At 50.5% G+C, this 7,500-nt stretch overlaps 1 pseudogene; it reads left to right on the top strand.

Annotated features, from left to right (window-relative positions):
• The window catches only part of LOC143019530 (uncharacterized), an 8,356-nt pseudogene extending 2,049 nt beyond the window's left edge, over positions 1-6,307 (top strand).
• The last annotated feature ends 1,193 nt before the right edge of the window (positions 6,308-7,500 follow it).

Raw genomic sequence — 7,500 nt, 5'->3', positions numbered from 1 at the left:
AAGGCACCACCCCATCACGCATTTCGACAACACAGACCAGCGTTGCACCTAATTCAACCACTCAGAATTCGGTAAGAACAGATTCCTCAACTACCACAGAGTCACCAACAACTTTGAGACAAAACTCTACGCAGTCCACTGCTAAAGTTACCCAGCCAAAAACTGAGGCACTCACCACCTTGACACCAACAACAGAAGTGCCTAAAACCTACACAACAACAAGCATGAAACACACAACAAAGCCACCGGTTGTCACTGCACCCCCATCGATTAGCAGTCAGTGTCCTGTGCCCGAGAATGAGCTGGCCACCCTCCTTCCAAACCCTCACGACTGCAACACCTACTACTTCTGCAGTCACGGCGTGGCCTATCTCCGTCCTTGCCCCGCTGGACTTCACTTCGACGTCCAACTCAGTGTGTGCAACTGGCCATATTTGGCCAACTGCCAGGAACTACCAGAGACGGATACAACACACTCCCAAGGCACCACCCCATCACGCATTTCGACAACACAGACCAGCGTTGCACCTAATTCAACCACTCAGAATTCGGTAAGAACAGATTTCTCAACTACCACAGAGTCACCAACAACTTTGAGACAAAACTCTACGCAGTCCACTGCTAAAGTTACCCAGCCAAAAACTGAGGCACTCACTACCTTGACACCAACAACAGAAGCTAAAACCTACACAACAACAAGCATGGAACACACAACAAAGCCACCGGTTGTCACTGCACCCCCGTCGATTAGCAGTCAGTGCCCTGTGCCCGAGAATGAGCTGGCCACCCTCCTTCCAAACCCTCACGACTGCAACACCTACTACTTCTGCAGTCACGGAGTGGCCTATCTCCGTCCTTGCCCCGCTGGACTGCATTTCGACGTAAAACTCAGTGTGTGCAACTGGCCATATTTGGCCAACTGCCAGGAACTACCAGAGACGGATACAACACACTCCCAAGGCACCACACCATCACGCATTTCGACAACACAGACCAGCGTTGCACCTAATTCAACCACTCAGAATTCGGTAAGAACAGATTCCTCAACTACCACAGAGTCACCAACAACTTTGAGACAAAACTCTACGCAGTCCACTGCTAAAGTTACCCAGCCAAAAACTGAGGCACTCACCACCTTGACACCAACAACAGAAGCTAAAACCTACACAACAACAAGCATGGAACACACAACAAAGCCACCGGTTGTCACTGCACCCCCATCGATTAGCAGTCAGTGCCCTGTGCCCGAGAATGAGCTGGCCACCCTCCTTCCAAACCCTCACGACTGCAACACCTACTACTTCTGCAGTCACGGCGTGGCCTATCTCCGTCCTTGCCCCGCTGGACTTCACTTCGACGTCCAACTCAGTGTGTGCAACTGGCCATATTTGGCCAACTGCCAGGAACTACCAGAGACGGATACAACACACTCCCAAGGCACCACCCCATCACGCATTTCGACAACACAGACCAGCGTTGCACCTAATTCAACCACTCAGAATTCGGTAAGAACAGATTCCTCAACTACCACAGAGTCACCAACAACTTTGAGACAAAACTCTACGCAGTCCACTGCTAAAGTTACCCAGCCAAAAACTGAGGCACTCACCACCTTGACACCAACAACAGAAGTGCCTAAAACCTACACAACAACAAGCATGAAACACACAACAAAGCCACCGGTTGTCACTGCACCCCCATCGATTAGCAGTCAGTGCCCTGTGCCCGAGAATGAGCTGGCCACCCTCCTTCCAAACCCTCACGACTGCAACACCTACTACTTCTGCAGTCACGGTGTGGCCTATCTCCGTCCTTGCCCCGCTGGACTTCACTTCGACGTCCAACTCAGTGTGTGCAACTGGCCATATTTGGCCAACTGCCAGGAACTACCAGAGACGGATACAACACACTCCCAAGGCACCACCCCATCACGCATTTCGACAACACAGACCAGCGTTGCACCTAATTCAACCACTCAGTTTTCACGTGGAACAGATTCCTCAACTACCACAGAGTCACCAACAACTTTGAGACAAAACTCTACGCAGTCCACTGCTAAAGTTACCCAGCCAAAAACTGAGGCACTCACCACCTTGACACCAACAACAGAAGCTAAAACCTACACAACAACAAGCATGGAACACACAACAAAGCCACCGGTTGTCACTGCACCCCCATCGATTAGCAGTCAGTGCCCTGTGCCCGAGAATGAGCTGGCCACCCTCCTTCCAAACCCTCACGACTGCAACACCTACTACTTCTGCAGTCACGGAGTGGCCTATCTCCGTCCTTGCCCCGCTGGACTTCACTTCGACGTCCAACTCAATGTGTGCAACTGGGCATATTTGGCCAACTGCCAGGAACTACCAGAGACGGATACAACACACTCCCAAGGCACCACCCCATCACGCATTTCGACAACACAGACCAGCGTTGCACCTAATTCAACCACTCAAATTTCGCTAGGAACAGATTCCTCAACTACCACAGAGTCACCAACAACTTTGAGACAAAACTCTACGCAGTCCACTGCTAAAGTTACCCAGCCAAAAACTGAGGCACTCACCACCTTGACACCAACAACAGAAGCTAAAACCTACACAACAACAAGCATGGAACACACAACAAAGCCACCGGTTGTCACTGCACCCCCATCGATTAGCAGTCAGTGCCCTGTGCCCGAGAATGAGCTGGCCACCCTCCTTCCAAACCCTCACGACTGCAACACCTACTACTTCTGCAGTCACGGTGTGGCCTATCTCCGTCCTTGCCCCGCTGGACTTCACTTCGACGTCCAACTCAGTGTGTGCAACTGGCCATATTTGGCCAACTGCCAGGAACTACCAGAGACGGATACAACACACTCCCAAGGCACCACCCCATCACGCATTTCGACAACACAGACCAGCGTTGCACCTAATTCAACCACTCAGAATTCGGTAAGAACAGATTCCTCAACTACCACAGAGTCACCAACAACTTTGAGACAAAACTCTACGCAGTCCACTGCTAGAGTTACCCAGCCAAAAACTGAGGCACTCACCACCTTGACACCAACAACAGAAGTGCCTAAAACCTACACAACAACAAGCATGGAACACACAACAAAGCCACCGGTTGTCACTGCACCCCCATCGATTAGCAGTCAGTGCCCTGTGCCCGAGAATGAGCTGGCCACCCTCCTTCCAAACCCTCACGACTGCAACACCTACTACTTCTGCAGTCACGGTGTGGCCTATCTCCGTCCTTGCCCCGCTGGACTTCACTTCGACGTCCAACTCAGTGTGTGCAACTGGCCATATTTGGCCAACTGCCAGGAACTACCAGAGACGGATACAACACACTCCCAAGGCACCACCCCATCACGCATTTCGACAACACAGACCAGCGTTGCACCTAATTCAACCACTCAGAATTCGGTAAGAACAGATTCCTCAACTACCACAGAGTCACCAACAACTTTGAGACAAAACTCTACGCAGTCCACTGCTAAAGTTACCCAGCCAAAAACTGAGGCACTCACCACCTTGACACCAACAACAGAAGCTAAAACCCACACAACAACAAGCATGGAACACACAACAAAGCCACCGGTTGTCACTGCACCCCCATCGATTAGCAGTCAGTGCCCTGTGCCCGAGAATGAGCTGGCCACCCTCCTTCCAAACCCTCACGACTGCAACACCTACTACTTCTGCAGTCACGGTGTGGCCTATCTCCGTCCTTGCCCCGCTGGACTTCACTTCGACGTCCAACTCAGTGTGTGCAACTGGCCATATTTGGCCAACTGCCAGGAACTACCAGAGACGGATACAACACACTCCCAAGGCACCACCCCATCACGCATTTCGACAACACAGACCAGCGTTGCACCTAATTCAACCACTCAGAATTCGGTAAGAACAGATTCCTCAACTACCACAGAGTCACCAACAACTTTGAGACAAAACTCTACGCAGTCCACTGCTAAAGTTACCCAGCCAAAAACTGAGGCACTCACCACCTTGACACCAACAACAGAAGCTAAAACCTACACAACAACAAGCATGGAACACACAACAAAGCCACCGGTTGTCACTGCACCCCCATCGATTAGCAGTCAGTGCCCTGTGCCCGAGAATGAGCTGGCCACCCTCCTTCCAAACCCTCACGACTGCAACACCTACTACTTCTGCAGTCACGGCGTGGCCTATCTCCGTCCTTGCCCCGCTGGACTGCATTTCGACGTAAAACTCAGTGTGTGCAACTGGCCATATTTGGCCAACTGCCAGGAACTACCAGAGACGGATACAACACATTCCCAAGGCACCACCCCATCACGCAATTCGACAACACAGACCAGCGTTGCACCTAATTCAACCACTCAAATTTCGCTAGGAACAGATTCCTCAACTACCACAGAGTCACCAACAACTTTGAGACAAAACTCTACGCAGTCCACTGCTAAAGTTACCCAGCCAAAAACTGAGGCACTCACCACCTTGACACCAACAACAGAAGCTAAAACCTACACAACAACAAGCATGGAACACACAACAAAGCCACCGGTTACCACTGCACCCCCATCGATTAGCAGTCAGTGCCCTGTGCCCGAGAATGAGCTGGCCACCCTCCTTCCAAACCCTCACGACTGCAACACCTACTACTTCTGCAGTCACGGCGTGGCCTACCTCCGTCCTTGCCCCGCTGGACTTCATTTCGACGTCCAACTCAGTGTGTGCAACTGGCCATATTTGGCCAACTGCCAGGAACTACCAGAGACGGATACAACACACCCTGAAGTCACAGAGCCCGAGACTACAACAACCGAAGCCCCAGAACATGAGACTACAACAACCGAAGCCCCGAAGCCTGAGACTACAACAACAGAAGCTCCAGAGCAAGAGACTACAACAATGGAAGCCCCAGACCCCGAGACTACAACAGCAGAAACACCAGAACCCGAGACTACAATAACGGAAGCTCCAGAAACTGAGATTACAACAACGGAAGCCACGGAGCAAGAAACTACAACAACCGAAGCCCCAGAACCAGACACTACAACAACGGAAGCCCCGGAGCAAGAAACTACGACAAACAAAGCTCCAGAGCCCGAGACTACAACAACCGAAGCCCCAGAACCTGAGACTACAGCAACGGAAGCTCCAGAGCCCAAGACTACAGCAGCAGAAGTTCCGGAGTCCGAAACTACAACAACCGAAGCCCCAGAACCTGAGACTACAACAGCAGAAGCCCAAGAGCCTGAGTCTACAACAGCAGAAGCCCCAGAACCTGAGACTACAACAACCGAAGCCCCAGAGCCCGAGACTACAACAACGGAAGCTCCAGAACCTGAGACTACAACAACGGGAGCCCTAGAGCCTGAGACTACAACAGCAGAAGCACTGGAGCCTGAGACTACAACAACAGAAGCCCCAGAACCTGAAACTACAACAACGGAAGCCAAAGAGCCCGAGACTACAACAACGGAAGCTCCAGAGCCTGAGTCTACGACAGCAGAAGCCCCAGAACCTGAGACTACAACAACCGAAGCCCCAGAACTCGAGACTACAACAACGGGAGCCCTAGAGCCTGAGACTACAACAGCAGAAGCACTGGAGCCTGAGACTACAACAACAGAAGCCCCAGAACCTGAAACTACAACAACGGAAGCCAAAGAGCCCGAGACTACAACAACGGAAGCTCCAGAGCTCGAGACTACAACAATGGAAGCTCCAGAACCTGAGACTACAACAGCGGGAGCGCCAGAGCCTGAGACTACAACAGCAGAAGCACTGGAGCCTGAGACTACAACAACGGAAGCCTCAGAACCTGAGACTACAACAACGGAAGCTCCAGAACCAGAGGCTACAGCAACGGAAGCTCCAGAGCCCGAAACTACAACAGCAGAAGTTCCAGAGTCCGAAACTACAACAACCGAAGCCCCAGAACATGAGACTACAACAGCAGAAGCCAAAGAGCCCGAGACTACAACAATGGAAGCCTCAGAGCCTGAGACTACAACAACGGAAGCCCCAGAGCCCGAAACTACAACAATGGAAGCCTCAGAGCCTAAGAATACAACAACTGAAGCTCCAAAACCTGAGACTACAACAGCGGAGGCCCCAGAGCCCGAGACTACAACAACCGAAGCTCCAGAACCTGAGACTACAACAACGGAAGCTCCAGAGCAAGAGACTACAACAACCGAAGACCCCAGAACCTGAGACTACAACAACGGAAGCTCCAGAACCTGAGACTACAACAATGGAAGCCCCAGAGCCCGAGACTACAACAACCGAAGCCCCATAACCTGAGACTACAACAACGGAACCCCCAGAGCCCGAGACTACAACAACCGAAGCCCCAGAACCTGAAACTACAACAACGGGAGCGCCAGAGCCTGAGACTACAACAGCAGAAGCACTGGAGCCTGAGACTACAACAACGGAAGCCTCAGAACCTGAGACTACAACAACCGAAGCCCCAGAGCCCGAGACTACAACAACCGAAGCCCCAGAGCCTGAGACTACAGCAACAGAATTCCCAGAGCCCGAGACTACAACAGCAGAAGTTCCGGAGTCCGAAACTACAACAACCGAAGCCCCAGAACCTGAGACTACAGCAAAAGAAGTCCCAGAAACCGAGACTACAACAACAGAAGCGCCAGAGCACGAGACTACATCTACGGATCCAGCAGCCGAAGCCCCAAAGACTGAGGCTCCAACAACGGACACAACTGAAGCCCTTGAAACGGAGAGACAGAGGACAGATTCCCCTGGAACAGAGTCCACATCGACTCTAGGCACGCGAATCCCACAATGCTCTGCGCAAGACAGTGAGGCGGGTACTCTGTTCCGAGACCCAAGAAGCTGCACTTCCTTTTACCTTTGCCAAAACCGTACTGCCTACCAGTTCCATTGCCCAATGGGGACGTACTTCAAAAGTAAACAAGGAATCTGTGATTATGAGTCTTATAGTGCCTGTAAAGTGATCGTTAACTGGATGCCTGAATTCTTATATCAGTAAAGTCGAAACGTAGGATATATGAGATTGAGTCATTCAGAATGTGTTAAGTTTATTTATTAGTCTAATTCTTAGTTCTTGTTTTTTAATATGATAAAAATGCATTTCAACAAGATCCCACTGTGTTGGATAAGAAGAAATTAAATAGACGATATCCATATATTTCGATCACGGACTGTGATACTCTTCAGTGGAATACAGAGTAGTGAAGAAAAATAAATGTCTAATATACAGAGAAAGAGAAGGAACGTGGGCAGGGCTCAAATGGCGTCTAATGCTTGAGCCCTGCCCACGTTCCTTCTCTTTTTCTGTATATTAGACATGTATTTTTCTCCACTACTCTGTATCCCAGTGAAGAGGATCACAGTCCGTGATCGAAATATATGGATATCGTCTGTTTAATTTCTTCTTATCTAATACAGTGGGTTCTTGTTGAAATTTACGAATGTGTTACATTTCTTTGTAGTTATATAAATACATATCTAATTATATCAA

The sequence above is a fragment of the Oratosquilla oratoria genome, chromosome 37 (genome assembly GCF_046742065.1).
Source record: "Oratosquilla oratoria isolate Oo_2021 chromosome 37, ASM4674206v1, whole genome shotgun sequence".
NCBI classification, from domain to species: domain Eukaryota; kingdom Metazoa; phylum Arthropoda; class Malacostraca; order Stomatopoda; family Squillidae; genus Oratosquilla; species Oratosquilla oratoria.
Note: the sequence above shows the minus strand (reverse complement) of the source record. Positions and strands in the feature narration are given on the sequence as shown.